At 36.6% G+C, this 19,454-nt stretch overlaps 1 protein-coding gene across 2 annotated transcripts in view; it reads right to left on the bottom strand.

Moving 5' to 3' along the window:
- Nucleotides 1-19,454, bottom strand: part of DTWD2 (DTW domain containing 2) — a 92,168-nt gene that overhangs the window by 16,664 nt on the left and 56,050 nt on the right. The gene's annotated exons all lie outside the window — the stretch shown is intronic.

Genomic DNA, 19,454 nt, shown 5'->3' on the forward strand with positions numbered 1-19,454 from the left:
GACAGTATCAGAAATGGTAAGTGCTGTTACTGGAGATAAGAAGTGAATCTTCTTTCTGATATTTTTTTTGTGATGTGTATCTAAAAAAGCTATGGATATGGTAAGTAGAAAAAAGCAAACAAGAATTATGACAATCTCTCATACATATAGGGATAAGAGAGAATCAACCTTCCCTTCACTATTTCCCCTGTGTTTCTTGTATGAATATTTACAAGCACAAGAAGAACTACCAAAAAAAAAAAAAAAAACAGAGGCCCTTGATATCCTTAAAGAAAGAAAACCAGCATGGTCTTCAGTTACAATAAATAACTGAAATAAAGTCCAAGTGCAAACAAGCTGTAGTTCTAATCTATATATAACAGTTCAAATTCCTGTAAAAGAAGGCAGCCTGAGACTGACCCAGATGACACAAATATTGAGCTAAAAAAAAAGAAGACACAAAAAAAAAGAGTTAACGGTGAAATTGTAAGGGGGGGGACGACTAAGATATAACAGAAGACAGAACAGATCTAGTCATATTTGGACTACATATTTTTCACAAATAATTGAAATACTATCAGGTTAAGGTCTCAGGTTCTGAAACTGCAGGATTTTGCCTATAACTAAAGAATAAAATATCTTAATACTGCCATTATGTTATGTGAAAATAATTGTATTTAAGTGCAAGTTGTAGAGGGCATGGCTGACACTTCATAAACTGACTATACGTTTTTAGCTAATTTTCATGCATTGTAGTCTATTGTATTTAGAGAAAGAAAAATCCAGAAATTATTTCTGGTAATATTTCTCTTACTCTTCTTACATTTAAAAAAGGAATGTCAGGCAGCAGATCAATATTTTATGCAGAACTATTCTTTTAATAATTAATACAATAGGAAAGTGCTGCAAGTAAATTCAGTCAGTGAGCAGAATACGGATCTAGAGAATGGGGTCATGAAATGAAGGAAGAAAATTTAATTACATGTATTGTCACAGACATTTAACTTTAATTACCTGCAAATATCAGAAAACTGAAAAGGAAAATTAAATACCTCACTGTCAAAAAGTAGCATCAACAGAATGACATTGTTCTTCGGAATCTACTAATTACTTCTGCTTTCTCAGATTTTTTTTTTTTTGTTATATGTGAATACTAGTAAGCAATGGAAAAAGAAGTGGAAGAAGTACCAGAGAAAAGCTTTGGCAGGAGGCACAAGGGAACATGTAAAGAAAGATTAAAAGAAGGAAAAAAGCTTTCAATTAATCTAGCTATTTTAAAGCAAGGTCAATCAAAGCAAAAGATATATCTAGTTGCCTTTTTACAAAGTGTTCATATCCCATGAGTACTTCAGCATGGATACAATGATACAAAACCTTTGTGCCAATTGCTCCTTAATAGTTCTAGCAGCAGGATATTCAGAGATTTGGCAAAGAGTTTGACAATAATTATGAAATAAATGGCAAAGAAATAACTTAAAAGCAAAGTTTCCACCTAAAAGTGAAAAGTGCATACACTTCAGACATCTGGCAAATTATCTGAGACCTTTCAGTCACAATGAAAATGTCACTGTATTGAGAAGTAATAAATACATACTTATAGCCAGAAAAATGTCAAAGCAGACCAATGTCATTCAAATTAATGTAAATGTCAGAAGGAAAGACTCCTATTGATTGCTCAGCATCATATCTCAACTATGCACGGTCTTGACCCAAAGTAATTCCCAGTTTTCTCCCTCTGATCTCAGTCTTCTCAAACAGCGATTTCTACCAGTCCTAGCATTAAAAAAATTTGGTTTTCAGGGTTCATAATATTATTTTGTTCTTAATGTTTTAGTTATCATAAGACAGCAGCTAAAACATGAACACATGAAACATTTCAGCATATTTAATGGATTTTTATGAGTATCTTTATCTGCCAGATCATCATACAGCAGAAGATATGAACTACTTACTTAATGAACTTGTCTTACTATATCAAAAATTACACAATTTCAAAACACCAACATAACTCACAAACAAGACTTCTACAGCCTACAGGTAACCAGGCTCTCCTGTGGCATTATTAGTAAAATCACCACTGTCACACATATACAGATAAAAATCATTTATAGAACAAGTCAGTGAAAGAAAGGTATTTTTAATTCCATTAGTATAACGCATGGTTGAACGCATACCACTTCCTAAGACCTAAGTGACTACAGCTTTCCTCACTGCAATTTCTGATGGCTGGCATTTGTCACCCTGGGTTCTGATTTGCCTCCTGCCTACCCTGCACCCTTTATACACCACATTCCCTCTTTCCTTTGCAGAATTAAACTGGACATTGTCCATTTACTTAGGTTCTCTTGTGCTCCTGAAAACTGGAATTGTGACAAATGAAAACACACATAGGAAAACAGAAAGTCAAATGGGAGTATAATTCAAACTGTAATAAAATGTTTTTACTACCTGGCACTACTTATTATTTGATCCTCATATATTCATTTGCCTAAGTCCCATAACTGTGGAGGAGGAAAGAACATAATTTTTCTCTGAACCTTCTCAGCTCACTGAATAGGAGATTTTATAAAAATATTTCAGAGTAAACATCAGAAAAGGAATAAACTAAGATACAGCCAGATGACAACAGTGACTCTTGATAGTTTGCTTGTTCTTTTATTCTGGGTGTTTCCTGCATGCAGATGTTTTTCTATTTATGTTTTTACACTAAATGTAACCCTGCCCCAAGTTGTTTAGACAGTTGCATTATATGTGTGTATTGCACTCATGTATGTGAGAACAAACGATACTAGAAAAAGTTTTTTACTTCATATAGAAGGCATTTAACTAAATGGCAGATTGCATTTTAGAATAGCTGTCTGCCCCAGCAAAAAAAAAAAAAATCTTCTAATTTTTGGACATGTTTTCAGAAACAGACTACTACACCTTCAATCCTCTAGGCTTGAAAACAGCAAATCTCCAGATAAAGTTTTATTATCTAAACATACCAGAGGACTAGACAACAAAAACCACTTTAGTTAAAAAGCACATCAATGTAACTTTTCACACATCTGTACCCATTACAGTTTGTGTATCAACTGGAAAAGTAACAGAATTAATTTCAGCATCTGCTCAACTATGCATGCTGACAATCTTGTATCAATAATCCTGGCACTGCTGCAAGCTGAACTGCTGAAAGCTAAGAGTAAGAAAATGTTGCCCCTGACATTGGTAAAATTCTCTTTCATTGATTGGAGTTCAAGAAAGCATATAACCTTGACATTGCAGATTTCTAGAGCCTTTTTACCAGACAGCATATTAACTATAAACTGGTAGGGGCACTTTTAATTAACCAGTTCATGAGGTCAAAGACCATAGCTTCCTGACATTGGCAACACCTTTTGTAAACCTTCCATTTCCAGTGAAGACAATAAAGTATTTTTGAGTACTATGGTATTACAAATTACTGATAAGTGTTCTTAACAGCCTGGTATATTGTCTGCTAATTGGAGAATGTTTAGTCGTGCTCATTTTATGCATGAAGTGAGAATGTTACACAAGGGTCAGTCAGAAAGGACTAAATACACTTAGCAGAAAGGAGCTTATTATAAATACAGTGCTGAATAATTGTGTGGTACCTTGAAACTCTGAAGCTTACTGTCACAAATTAATTCATAAGCAAATAGGTCTTGGTTCAAACCCATTACGTTTACCTCAAAAAGTACAACCTATTTTAATGGTGCATTTTACAGCAGAATTCCTAAGATCTTATGTAAATAAGGGCAACTTGCTGTAAAAAAATTATTTTTAAAAAAGCATAGGTAGCATTTACCTCACCTACTAGTAGTTCACACTTTTTTCTAGTTCATTTAACAGTTCATTTCAAGCCCATAAACCCGTGTAACAAAGAACACTTAATTCAATTGGAAAAGTGGGGGAAATTTAATTTAAGAGTACATAGCAATTACTCCTGGAAGAATCTGGTTAGGATGCCTGAGCTAACAGCTCATGGGAAGACATCATAAAAACTTCAGGGTTTTGCTTTTTGTTTTGTTTAAATGAGTTGAAAGCACCCAGCAACAGAGGGTCCCTAAACTTATCTTGCTTGGTACAGAGAAGAGAAAATGTGCATGGGCCTAAAAACCTGGTATAATTTGAGAGCACCCTGCAGACTATTCCATGTAGTCAGGCCCAGCCATTTGGAACAATCTGTCTGAAAGGGAAAACCTTATTCCCCACAGCTCACCACTTATTACATGTCTCCTCAGTCATTCCTACGCCGGTGGCCTGGAGCACCTTCCCACTTCACCCACTGGACAGAGGGACACCACTGTGCTGCTCCCTGAGCCTTTCTGAGCTTGTTTCGGAATCTTCACAAGGTGAGGTCTCAGCACAGAGATGAAGACCTAGAACTTGTGCATTTAGCCTTAATTGCCAGTGTTTTGGTAGCAGGCGGCAGCAGGGCAGATCCTGATGGGAGGACATGCCGTGCTGCCCCGGCCCTGTCACACACAATTTCAGACAGCTATACAATAGATCTGCTTCAAGGGCATGCCGTGGTAGGTCTGCATCCTGGACCATCACTACAGGAAGACCAGGACCACTTAGCAGAGCTGGGGAGCCCAACTAGTACTGTGTTGGAATAGGAGGGTACTAGCAAGTGCTCAGCTCTAAGAGAACCAGCAGCCAGCAGTTCCAAGCTGCCCATGTCTGAAGCTGCTGCTCAGGCTGCAGAGGAAGGGAGGACACTGCCAGAGAGCTGGAAAGCTACTGTCATAAATGGGCACCCAATAACTGGAACAGGAAAACAGAGGACCCTGATGCTGAGTAAACAACAGAAACAGATCAAACCACTCCATTTACAGTACTTCCCTCAGAAAAGAGAAGTTATCTATCCTTCACTATGAGGGCAGCGAGGCACTAGAAAAGGCTGCCCAGAAAAGCTGTGAATGCCTCATTCCTGACAGTATTCAAGGCCAGGTTGGGCAGGGCTTTGAGCAACCTGGTCTAGTGGAAGGTGTCCCTGCCTGTGGCACGTGGCTGGAACTAGATGAGCTTTAAGGTCCCTTCCAACCCAAACCAGTCTGTGGTTCTGTAACTACAGAGGAAGAAGAAATTCAGACATGTGTAAAAGAGGAATACCTCTGGTGTAGCAGGATAGTATTTAAACCTGAAAAGCTAATAAATAATGCTACAAATAAGAGAAGCCTGCCCATATATTCCCAGCAGTAATGAAACAACACAGCAGGCTTCAGCTTCTTGCAACTGTTTTCTCAAAACTTGTTTAATGGCATTAGCTAACAGTGTGGCTCCAGCTCACTCTTAATGGCTATTTTAAAGGAAATTTGTCTTAACTTTCCTTAAGTTAGCCAAAGAACACAGCACCAAAAGAATGACAGCAATTCTGCCATCTGTAGACCGTCAAGCACGGCACAGAAGGTCCAGCTTTGTATTAGAAAATATGACTACACGGTATTCCCCACAATACTTGTAAGAACCACTGTCTCCTAACTAATTCTCAGCTTAACAATTTTGCAAAAGCACACATGGCTCTGTTTTACTAGAATCTACAATGGGGAAGATTTTATTCCTCTTCAGCCTTATGTTAGTTATTTAGGTGGCATAATTAAAAACAAAATAAAATAAAACTTTCATGTATATGTAGAACAGTTACCTAAAAATAAATCCACAGCAATTCACCTGCAGTTCATATCAGGGTCAGTGAAACAATTTTTAAAATCCATTTTATTTTCCTGAGATTACGTTATCAAAAATTCCTTTTATTAGGATGGTTCTGCATTCTAATGAATAAGTCTGTATTAAGAAAAGTTGAAATTACTTTTCCAAGACAACAATACCTTCTAGACAACCACAAGCTATTGAATAAGTGTTTTGCTTTTGCTCCCATATGCACCTAACAGGACTTACAAAAATGTGCTGCAATAAAAATAAAATTCCTCAAACATCCCAATATTAACTAAAGAAAGAAGATACTACTCCTTTTTTCAGAGCTATAAGCACTTCTTGTCCAAGAGACTTCAGCATTTCAACTCCAAATTTAGCTGTTTCATGCACAGTTATGTCTATATTTAATTATAATTGCTACTATAAAAATACAAATGCTTAACTAATTGCAAACAACTAAACTGACACATGTAAGAACTGTCAGACAGATTAAGTGTAAGATTTACAAAGTTCTTGAACTCATTTTATCAACTCCCCTGATACTTCTCACCTTGCTTTTTACATTCTGCATAATTCTTTTTCCCGGTCTATGAAGTGACACTGTCTCTCTTTGGACAGAAAGCAATCTCTGGAAGTTCACAGGCAGAGTAAGAACTGAGTCTTGGAAGGCGGACACAGGGACTGTGAAAACCTAGACCTTGGGCCCACTGTACGAGAGGATCTGGTTCGAGACCATCTTAAGAACCTGAATGTACACAAGTCCATGGGACCTGATGAAATCCATCCACGGGTCCTGAAGGAGCTGGCAAATGAAGTTGCAAAGCCACTGGCCATCATATTTGAAAAATCATGGCAGACAGGTGAAGTTCCTGATGACTGGAAAAAGGGAAATATAACGCCCATTTTCAAGAAGGGGAAAATGGATGACCCAGGGAATTACAGACCAGTCAGTCTCACCTCTGTGCCTGGCAAAATCTGGGAGCAGATTCTCTTGGAAGGCATGCTAGGGCACATGAAAAACAACAAGGTGCTTGGTGACAGCCAGCATGGCTTCACTAGGGGGTATCCTGCCTGATCAATTTGGTGGCCTTCTACGACGGGGCTACAAAAGTGATGGACAGGGGTGGAGCAGTTGACGTCATCTACCTGGACTTGTGCAAAGTGTTCGACACTGTCCCACATGACATCCTTGTCTCTAAATTGGAGTGTCATCAATTTGATAGGTGGACCACTCGGTGGATAAAGAACTGGCTGGATGGTCGCATGCAAAGAGTTGTGGTCAATGGTTCAATGTCCAGCTGGAGATCAGTAACGAGTGGTGTCCCTCAGGGATTGGTGTTGCGACCAGTCTTAATATTTTTGTTGCTGACATGGACAATAGGATTGAGTGTGCCCTCAGCAAGTTTGCCGATGACACCAAGCTGTGTGGTTCTGTTGATACGCTAGAGGGAAGGAATGCCATCCAGAGGGACCTTGACACACTTGTGAGGTGGGCTGATGCCAACCTCATGAAGTTTAACCATGACAAGTGCAAGGTCCTACACCTGGGTGGGAGCAATCCCAGGCACAGCTACAGGTTGGGCAAAAAGGAAATTCATGGTAGTCCTGCAGAGAAGGACTTGGGGGTGTTAGTCAATGAGAAAATGAACATGAGCCAGCAGTGTGCACTCACAGCCCAGAAAGCCAACCGTGTCCTGGGCTGCATCAAGAGGAGCGTGACCAGCAGGTCAAAGGAGGTGATCCTGCCCCTCTACTCTGCTCTCATGAGACCTCACTTGGAGTATTGTGTGCAGTTCTGGTGTCCTCAACATAAAAAGGACATGGTGCTGTTAGAACAAGTCCAGAGGAGGGCCACGAAGATGATCAGGGGGCTGGAGCACGTAACATATGAAGACAGGCTGAGAAAGTTGGGGCTGTTCAGACTGGAGAAGAGAAGGCTGCGTGGAGACTTCTTAACAGCCTTCCAGTATCTGAAGGGGGCCTACAGGGATGCTGGGGAGGGACTATTCATTAGGGACTGTAGTGAAAGGACAAGGGGTAATGGGTTGAAACTTAAACAGCAGAGGTTCAGATTGTATATAAGGAAGAAATTCTTTACTGTTAGGGTGGTTAGGTACTGGAATGGGTTGCCCAGGGAGGTAGTGAATGCTCCATCCCTGGCAGTGTTCAAGACCAGGTTGGATGAAGCCTTGGGTGATATGGTTTAGTGTGAGGTGTCCCTGGCCATGGCAGTGGGGGTTGGAACTAGATGATTTTGAGGTCCTTTCCAATCCTAACTATTCTTTGATTCTATGATCCCCTGGTTTTAGATAACAAGAATTTTGTCTTGGGATTCAGGAGTTAATCACATCTGAAGAAGACTTCAAACTAGTTGCCAAGGCAGTAAAATACAAACAGGTGGGATTTACTGCTGAGCAGGAATGGACTCACATCCAAATAAATGCTGGACAGGGTGTTATATTTCATGTCATGGAAGTAAGTCTACAAAGGCTGCATGTTGAGAGTCTTGTATGAAGTTCATCATTTGATCATTATTACTAATAGAATGTCAACTAATTTAAATCCCACTTCTAATTAACTTCGAAAGGGGTAAAAAATTAGGATTTCTGCAGTGGACCTCCAAATATGTATTTTTTTAATTTATTTTTTTATTTGTAGTAAAGAAGAATTCCTCGTGTCATTGTTGAAGCAATTTTAAAGCAGACAGTATGTGATCCACAATGATAGTGGTCAGGGACATGCCAGTTTAACATTTTCAGATCTGTTCTTGAATCTGAAATACTGTCTTGTGTGTACATAAATTCCAAACGGTACAGAGATAATCTAGTTAGATACTTGGGTTCTACCCTTAACTGAGAATATCTTTTTAAGTAAATGGAAAAATTGCTATCAAACATCCAAGTTCACAGGCTTAAGGACTGCAAGAAAGCCACTACCTACATATTGAGCAGTTTCTTACATGAATATTTAGTATCTGCTTAGTGATATGAGAAAAACAATGGAATGAAATTTTTAAACTAAGGACCAGTTCTGCCATCCTTTATCTGCACAGTAAAATACTAAGTAAACTCAACTTTTCAATAAATGCAACTGATTTGTCATTTGAGTAAGAGAAGCAAACTCTGGTCCTAATTTTTCTTCTTAAATTCTGAGAGTTAACTTTAAAATGCTGCTTCTAAAAGTAAAGCATACATAGTTATCCCCTTTTTTGTAATGAACCCCGCAGAACCACCACTCCACCAGAAAGTGGCTGCAAAGTGCCTTTATCAATAGCAGAACTTTCATGAAAGTATCTGCAACAAAATTCTTTCTATAAAATTAATTTTCAGGTGGTGAGGTAAAAAAGTTTGTTCCAGCTTTCTCGTAAGACGAAGACAAAAGACCTTAATAAAAGAAACAGTTATTCCAAATATAGAGAGATATAGGGACAGCTTGAGAAGCATAGTTTGCACTGGGGTGGAAATCTAAAGTAAAATGAGGAGTGTGATTGAGTACAGAATCTGTGAAATTACAGAAGTGACTTTCTAAGTCAAATAGCCCAGTAGTCAGAATTAAAAAAAAAAAAAAAAAAAAAAAGACATGAGACCAAGTGACACAAAAGATCATTCAGAAATTTAAACAAAAAGAAAGCCTGGTTAAGTCAGCAGTAGGTGTACAGAAAGGAAACAAAAAAGAGCAAAACACTGTCTGTTTTCTGTCTTCTTAAAACTAGTTTATACGAAACACACATAAAGACAATGACAAAACAGAAGGAAGACAGAAAGTTGTAGGTAGCAAATTTGCAGAGGAGAGGTCAGCCCTACTGTGCAGAAAATAACTCTAGAAAACAAACAAACAAACAAAAAGAGACAATAGAGTGTCAGTTTTAACAAGTTTTAGTACTGAAGGAGCCGACAGTAGTTGTATTAGCATAGCAAAATGATGCAGTTGGAGGCTCTTGGAAAAATTACTTCTTATCCTCTCTCTTGAAAGGTGTATTGTTCTCACCACCAGTTGCTATTTCTCATTTACACTAACACCATCCATTTAAGGGTCCAGCAAGTTTCAGGGCCTCAGTGTCAATCTCATCAGTGTCCACATAATTTCATCTTTTATTCTATTTTCTATTCTGGGGGAGGGATGGCACAATAACATGTTGGGACTATGATAACCTTAGCCTGTGGAGATGTTCAGACTTCCTCATGCCCACACTCTCCACGTCTTTGCTGTTGACTGGGTGAGACAGCAATGAGACATGATTGTGCTCAGAAAATGGATGATCCTAGAGCTGAACATAAATTCTGTGGGCTTCTTTCAAGAAATTCCTTTGCATCAAGTGTCCTGAAAGTTTAAAGCATAGGTTGCTTCCTTAGAAGGGGCTGCATATCCTTATATACACGTCATGGTTGAGTACATACAACATTAGCACCTTTTCTGACATGGATATTTTATTTGTCTGCATAGATCAACAAAATAGTAAGTATGATTTAAAATTACATGGCACTCATTACAAATGTTTATAGAGAGAACCTGCTTTGCATCAGCTGAAATAACTTCTAACTATTAAAGGTTGCTCTTCCCCTAGGGTTACTGCAAACAGATGCTCTCAATACTGCACAAAAACACTAGCCTTCAAAATCTCTAAATATTCACTAAAAATATTGTGACCAGCACTTGCTAAAACATCTGAATAACAATCAAAGTCTGTACACATACATGCTTGTCATTTCTGGGTGCCATATATTCTCAAGTCAGCATTTGGTCCTCTCACTTCTCTTGCAGGCAAAGAAATACACAAATAATTTTTAACTGTTAAAACAATAAGCAAATGCTCACACTAGTCAAGCAGATTTAAGAATACAGTGCAAGTTGAATTGAATGGTAAACCTTAAGGCTTAAAAAATTTCTGTAAGAAACCAGATTATATATGATTATACCAATTTTCATATAACAAGGGAAGTATAAAGAAAACAAATTTTTGTCAGAAATTGTGAAGGCATGATGAGAAAGGAAATTGAGTTGAATATTTTAATAACAGCAGTGCTGTGATTAATGTATAAATAGATGAGATGATTTGTTGGCATTATGCTACTGACATTGTTATGCTCATTAAGTAGCAGAGGAGTGTATCAACAAAGAATTACAGAGTCAAAGTGAATATGAAGCTGCCGCAGCCTCACCCCATGCCCACTCATGCACAAGCAGGCACAGCATTCATACTTGCAGTGAATTAAGCCAGAAGCAAAAGGTTATATATACTGTGTAAACAGTAACATTACAACGGAAATACTCTATAAAAACTTACTGTGCTTTTCTGAGACATTTACTCTGTGACTACAAACTATCAAGGATTTATATATTATTGGGTATAAATGTTACACATAACACAGGAAGAAAAAGTAAAGTACTTAAAAGTGAACTACACTTTACACCTCTTTCCTGTCTGAAATTATTTCTCTTCACTGTTAGCTAGATTGATGTTGGCTTAAAATCACAGAGAAATACAGTTTTTACAGATATATACCAAAAATATCATTGTATATTCAGATCAAATTATTTTTGATATGTAAATATCAATACATAAATTCCTCTCCCATCCCAATTCTCCAAATACAGTGGGTAGCACTTTTCAACACTTTTAGGAGATGGGTAATTCATTTTTTTTTCTACAACTATACAGCTTAATGTCTCCAAGGAGATTTTCATTGGCTGATTCAAAAATGAAAACAAGGTCTGGTGAAAGAAGTACCTATTCAGGATTTAAATAGCAGATGCTTGGATTTACAACAGTAGCCCAGAAACACTTATACATAAATAAAACGTACTCCTGTATTACCTACTTCCAGTAAGACAGTAAGTACCTGGGATTGTGTATGTTTGTCACTAGGTTAATATTTTTTCAGCCTTTTTCTGGTGTTGAAGTAGGTGGTCAAATTTTTTTTTTAGCCATCTGTTCCCACTGTGCTACACTTATCTTCACATAAACAGAAGCAGCTTCACCCACAGTGATGTGGGATTGCTTCATGCAATACACCGCCAGCCTAACTGTGCCAAGCATGCCTGCTGTGTAAACCAGCTCATTCTTCCCTCTGAACTAATTGCATCCACTTCTCCAAGTTAACAGAATATTTTTCTGTATCACCTTTGCAAACCACAACATGAGGGTGCCAGCTCATGGAGTACAAGACATAATCAATGTAATCGTATTAAAAACTATAAAAGTCACCTTAAGCCACGCATCTCATATGTTTATGCTATAAAGTTTGCCAAAGCTCATGCTTTGTAAAAATTCCAGACAATGATTCTTGATCAAGACATAAATTTAAATCTTTCTGATTAAGTTAAATATGTTAGATTCATAAATATATTTAGTCTGGGACTTTCTGGAAGAGCTCAACTGAAATTTCTTCAAAGATTCTTTTCAAAGAAAAAAGCTCTGCTATCTGAACTGTTGATGAAAAGAACTTTTGATTGAAGATCTTTAGATTTTAATACTAATTTTAAACAACAAAGTTTATTAAAAATATCCTACAGTATCTTTAAAATCATTCAATATAGCAATTTGTAATACCCAAAATCAGTGAAGCTGTGAAGCAACACAATTAAATGTGATCTTCTACTGCCTCCAATCTATAGTGTCTTTGTAGTCTACCTTGCAATTAAGAATTGCTAATCTCTTAATTATGAAAATAGCTCTTTTCTGACATCAGAGCACAGATTAAAAGCTCCAACTGCCATTTGTGGAAGAATTTTAGTTGTAATAATTCATTTTTCATTTAGAGATACTGCCTGCAGCAATCATATCCTCTTTCCTTTGATATCCCCTTTCTTCAGATATTGTCATACCTACCTCATTCTCTTTCTGCGACAAAAAATCTGCCTTCTTAAATTTCAAATATAATGCATTCTTCTCATTTTAATCTTGCAAAATTGAATTATCAACCTGAAGTTTCAAAACGTCAAACAAAAACTCTATTCAGGTAAAAAAACACTGACAGAGTATTTAAATATGCAGTGTAATGTAGGAAAATAGGAAATAATATAGCAACAGGAAAAAGCCAGAAAACTCTACAGTGTTGGCCCTTGTGTCTAACTCAGGGAGAAAGATGGAACAGAATACAGTCACAAGGGTAAACAAAATTCAATTTGTAAGAGTACTGGTGTTTGTTTACATGAAATTTTATTATACTCTTTTACCACCTGACTGCTAATTTTAACTGTTTGGAAGTTACAGTAGACTGCACAAGTATCTAATTCATTTCAGCACAAAATGACCAAACTTAGTTTAATACACAGCTGTGTACACAGTGCTTTAGCACAATGTTTTCACTGCTCCATGTTTAACTGCTGTCTTCACTGAGCGCTACCCATCTTGTAGATGACTGCCTGTAGTGACATCACAAATTCTGTTGTATCACTGGACCAACAGTACAGCACAAGCAAAGCTTAAACAACACTCAACTCACTAAACATAACCTTTGGGCTTAATCTAAGAGACTAAAGCCAGAATGTCCCACTGCAACATGGGAAAACTTTCTTTTGTCCTGCAGGAAGCTATTTCTGCACTGGAGAACTCCAACAATGTAATTAAAACAGCTACATGTGATCTGAATTACAGCAAGTACCACCAGCATATAAAATGAAAATCAAATCAAATATTAATTTTAGGTCTGGTATATTTAGTAAGAACCAACTATGCATCATATTTTTTAAAAGTATTCTAACACACCAAAATAATATTTCAGGAACTGCTGTATTTTTCATTTTTACTAAGAATTTAAACCCTTCCAAACAAGAGTTGCAATGCAATTCCAATAAAAAGAAGGGTAGGACTGCAGAATATTCTTTTCCTTTTTTAAAAGAAGGATCATATACAAAGCACAGAATGTTAATTCAGACAGGCTGTAGCTGCAGCTGTTAAAGGCTGTGATCCATGCAATACAGAATTGAAGTATGCACGAAGAAAGTTTGAAATGTTTTAGATATTCCTGCTGTTTGCTCATATTTTTTCCCCATGAGCATAGGGTATAATGCTTTGCATTACTGCCTCATAAATCAGTGTCTCGTAAGTTTCTCAGAAAGAAAGTCTGTGAAACACTTCAGTGACAAACCACATGTTTTTATCCATGTTCATGTACAGAGGGCTCCAGATTAACACCGCCATACTTACCTTTGCTCCTACATCTATAAAAGTTTGTACAAAACAAAACACTTAAAAATAAAAAAAAACTGTTAAGCTTCTACAAAAATCACATGTTTATGTGATTTATGCCTAGTCTTTCTGGTGTAATCCAACCCAAACCATTCTATGATTCTATGATTCTAATAACCACCTACAGTAAAAGTAGATTTGTTTGTAAAGAGCAAATGTTTTTCCATTTCCGGTAGTGCACAAATACATTTTAATATCCTAGTGAAATCTAAAATAATAGCAAAGTAAATGTAATCAACTGGGGTTTACTGGATTTTTTTTTAATACTTATTAAATATCTATATTTCTTACAAAAATACAAATGCTTTGGAAAAAACATTTCACACAAAATCAAAAATGAAAGAAGAAATCTTAAGAACATTAATTCTAACAAAACTTTTTCAGAATACCAATTATAAGCATGTAAAACTCAACATTCCCTCTGCCTACCATTTTCTCATTAGTGTCATCCCACCCTTAAAAAGCAACCCCTAGTCTTTTAATGAAGAAATTCTATTATGCTCTATCATTGTTTAAGAAAAACAGACCGATGTGTACGGACAAGTATACTATTAAGCACAGTGGGAATGATGAGAATATCCAGCACATGTTTAATATTTCAGTTTTGCATACTGAAGCTTATTTCTATCACCATTTAGTGGTACTATCTCAAAAAGCAAAGAATGTTTTGTGCAGCATTGTCACTACTACTGCTCTCCTTTCCAAGAGTTTCTTGGCATATTATCTTACTTTACTTTCACTACATTATTTTTACTCATTCTACCACTTCAAAGTCTTTTCCAGTTCTATTTTGCATTAGGCAGGATTTCTGAATGTTAAAAGAATCATTTGTATATTAAATTATCCTCATTTTTTTCTGCCCATTATTTTAATACAGCAAACTTTATAACTGCCTCAGGGATACTAATTGCATTCTACACTCCACTACAAGGCCCAAGAAAATTTAGGCAGGTAAAAATGTCAAAATTCAGAGGTAGTTAGTCCACATCCCTTTAAATTTCAGTAAATGATCAGACCTGAATGCTCATATGGAGAATTTATATAGCTAGGTTCAATTCAGTTAGTACTTAACAGCACTGGCTTATGCCACTGTTTACCAGATCATAGCTACACTTACACAGCGCATGCTGTAACCACACACTGCTGTGGTAAGATTACTATTGTTATTTACGTAAGTCAGACTATTTTAAACTGATTGCTTCAAAACTGTCTCAAGGACATACACATAATCAGGAAAACAACCCTCTCAAGTGTAACGCAGATACAATTTTAGACTCAAAGTGTCAACACTCGAAAATGGAATTAAACACTGGAGTCTCTTCAGACTTGAAGGGTGCAATATCAAGGTGAAATATCATCTTTAATATTTGACTATTATTTCACCCAGCACTGCAATGTTTTATGACTTTTCTCCCTGGAAAAGAGAATGTTCAGTGGGACCTCATCACAGTATTACAGTACTTAAAGTGCAGCTACAAAGAGGATGAAAGCTCTCTCTTTGCAAGGAATCCTATGGAGAGGACAAGGAGCAACAGGTACAAGTTGTGTTGGGAATTGTTTCACCTCAACACAAGATTTTTCACAGTGAGGACAACCAATTGCTGGAACAACTTCCCCAGTGAAGTGGTGGATTCCCCATCACTTCAGGTTTTCAAGATGTGACTGGGCAAAGTGACAGATAATCTCATCTAGGCTTCCTTTCCCACAAATGACTTTACCAGATGATCTTTTGAGGTCCCTTCCAATTTGGGCCATTCAATGATTCTATGATTCTGCTTCAGCAGACTTTTGCAGCAAGTCCCATGTGAATGAAAAACAAAACAGCATGAAGAAGCAGTCCCACATGGAGAACTAAAGAAAACAATTATAAAATGTAAGGAAAAGTCTGAAAGCATCACAGTAATTTTTTAAAATGTATGGTGAGACTGAGGATTTCAGAGCCTCTGTGGACCACTGCTCTGAGGAATTATTTTCTATGAATCCTAAAATTTCACCCATGGATTCTTGCCATAAGATCAAATCACTTACATAACCCAAAAGGCCTAATATGACTTTTCATACCTATGACAAGGAAAAAAGAGAAAAGAAACAAAAGAACCCCAAACGCTGAAACCATCTGGATTTTGAAAATACAAGAAGTTCAAGGAACTTGTTTTTAACATTGAGTTCTTTCATAATGATAACACATAGACCAGATTCTTGCCTTTCAGATGCTGCATTCAGAAATCTGTGAGGCAGAATTTGCTGACTAGTAGGTCATCAGGGTATATTTTTTTCATAGATATGTTTCTTGTCTGACAAGCACATCAGGTGATGTTCTAATTACATCACTGTGACCAAATTAATTTATTCGTAATACAGAAGGTTAAGAGAGGAACTTATCCTGAAGTATTATTAATTTTCTGCATGTTATTTACTCAGTGTTATGCTTCACAGGCTACAACAGTTCTATGCAAAATATTCTTTTTATGTCCCTGAATTTACATATGAATATGTAACATTTTGTTATTTGAAACACTGCAGTTTTCTCCTGAAAGATTTTCTCAACTATTGGACAAAACTGGATCAACTCTCTCTCTTTTCATTCTTCTACTTGTCAATGAAAAAAATCCAGTACCACAGTAAAGGGTTTCTCCATTTAAAAAGAGAGAGAAAAGAAATAGTGTTAATTTTTTTCAAGGTCACCTATTTTTATTTCAATTGGTCATTAAAATCTATATTAGTTTACATGTTTAGAACTGATGGGAGAAAAATCAAAATTTACAGTTTATAATACAGGATAAGAAACAGGTCCTACCACAGCACTAGCAAATAACAGTAATCTGAGTAACAGCCCGGAAATTGAAGATGATGCTAAGTAGAAGAAAAGGATAACAAAATGGTTTATATATCTACACACAGTCCTCTCTCATATCACGATGCTCCTACTGATCAGAGCTGTCAAAATCATTGACTGTGGGCAGGCACAGGTAGTAGTTAAATGCCATAAAGCACTAGTCACCTGGAATATACTCAAATAATTGACCTTCCAAAAATCAAAATCCACCACTGAAGACTGTCCTCAGAAAAAAAAAAAAAACCAAAAACAAAAAACCCCCAAACAACTAAAAACAATTATCAGGTTTCAGCTTTACAGAGGAAGGTAGCATGAACATCAAACAAAGTTGAATCAGACACAATAGAATTAAATAACTTAAGTCAGTTTTAAAATGGGGGGAAAAAAAAACCCTTTTAGAAAATGATCAATACACTTCTGTGTGCATGGGTTTTGCAGAGATTAGTTTACACAAACACATTGAGAGGAAGTTCTGTTGGCAATGAGCACACAAGAGAAGGAAAGTGACAGGAAAATGCCATCTAGAACACCTAAGCTACTCCCCAGGTTAATTGCCAAGACAGGAACTATAAACACAGTACAAATTAATTGAAAATGGCTGTTGTGGATAGTGGGCTGGAGTTTAGCTGGCAACCACTGTATCATATCTTTGAAGATATAAATATGTTTCTCCCAAGGAGGGGGAGAAAAAAACACCGAAAACACACACATACACACACACACAAAACAAAACCACCAAACCCGAAGCTGCAAAAGAACAGGAATATTTAGATAAATAGTTTTAAAAGGAAGAGACAAGAATGTTAACTAATTTGTTTTCTTTATCTACCCTTCCCTCCAAATGGATAAATTAGAAAAAAGTGTTTTCTTCTGCTTTTTCTAACATTGCAATTCAGAATAACCATTTTACAGAATTTGTGGTTTTTTACTTCAGCTGGCAAATTTGATATGGTTCCACTAAAGAAATTATGAATGGAAACATTTTCTCACTCACAAAGGCAAGTTGTGTATATGTGGTCAGTGCCTCAGCATGTAACAAATGTTCTGCAGAATTTGAAATAGATTGTAGTGAAATAAATTCTATGAAATCTATTCATAAAGTTGCAGTTAAATTGAAATACATTGAAATGAATCCCATAAATTCCTTGATGTAAATTTCATCTGTTTCACTGTCTTCCTCTGAAGGCCAAAGTAATTTGACTAAAACAGAATCTACTCTTCTGTTTCACTCACATCAATATAACCTAATTGCTATACTCTAGTAAAAGCCTAAAAACAACTCCCAGATTTGATATAAAGCAGATTGTGTCCCCTAAAGCAAACTACTTATAAGACTTATAGTAGCTCTTTTTCTGAATTAGCAACACGTTGACTAACAGTATTCCATTTAAACTATTCTCACATCATAGTCATAAGGCTTTGGTTTTTACGTTTTCAAATTGCCACCTTTTCTCCCCTGATGAAGAGCTATAGCCATCTTTTCACTGACCAAAAGTTGATCCAATGATGAAGAGAATTTTTTCTGTTAGGAAAACTGTTGATATTAATATATCTTCTACAACAGACTCAGTAATTCCCCTTAATGAAAATGGTAGCTTTGTCAAGAAACTACAGTTGGTCTTACAGAAATACTTAAGAAATAAGAAACTAAATCCTTGTTTATACCACTCAATGGGCAGTATTTTTCGCACATTTTGGAAAACTTTCCTCTAAGACAAACTATTATAACGATATTGGGGTAGAAATACCTCACAGGCATCACGTCATCTACAGCAACTGAAGTGATCACATCAAATTTCTGCCCCATTGTGATCTGTAGCAAAACTGCTCCCATCTGTAATTTTGGACAGTCAAATCAAGTTAACTGATAGAAACAAATATTCCAGAACACTTACAAATTTGTGAATCCACAACAAGAGCCTGCAGTCCCCAGAAGTTTAAAAAGCACAATAAATGAGGAACTGCAAACTAGTCATAAACTAGAACAAAGACTGGAGTTAAGACAGAAACTTACACCAGAGCTATTTTCACTGCATTTGTCATAGAGGTGCACATATTTTTTTCCAAAATGCCCAGAGGCCCTTAACCCCTCCAGGAGCTGTGTTTTATGCCACACCCCAGCTCCCCTCCAGTCTGACCATAAGAGAACTGTTCAGGAACAAAATCAAGCATTTCATTGCAAGAAAGAACCAACACAAAAGGAAACCTAAAGCAATGGCAGCACTAAAATTTAGTCAACATGTGACTTCCAAACAAATTCAAGCTTATGGCATATCACACAATTTTCAGCCACAAAAAAAATGTAATGGTTCAACCAGTTTTTCCATGCTCCACTGACAAGCATATGACAAAACTACAAAACCAAAAAGTTATGTTTCCTTTCAAAGACTCAAAGAACCCAACCAGTAACATTTTACAGCTTCTGGATTTAGAAGTTATGAATGATGCACAATGCAGCTACATCATTGTCTGCAAAAACTGCACTGTGCAAAATAACGGCTTTTCCTAGAAAACCTGCAATTTGAGCATTTAACTCAGACACACCATTGCAGTACATAACAAAATGCTGTCTTGTGGGTTTATAGGACATAGGTATAAGTGAGTCTGATTTAATTACATCTTGCTCAGTAACAGCAACTGAAGATTAAATTTTTTTAAATTGCTCAGTAACAGTCACAGAAGATTAAGTTTTACCATCAAAACTCACATTCAAGACTCCTGACCCAAAGCCATACAATTATCCACTAAAAAATTCCTTGAAAAGTAGAGTCATACCACTGACAA

Source organism: Melopsittacus undulatus, chromosome Z (assembly GCF_012275295.1).
Source record: "Melopsittacus undulatus isolate bMelUnd1 chromosome Z, bMelUnd1.mat.Z, whole genome shotgun sequence".
Classification (NCBI taxonomy): Eukaryota; Metazoa; Chordata; class Aves; order Psittaciformes; family Psittaculidae; genus Melopsittacus; species Melopsittacus undulatus.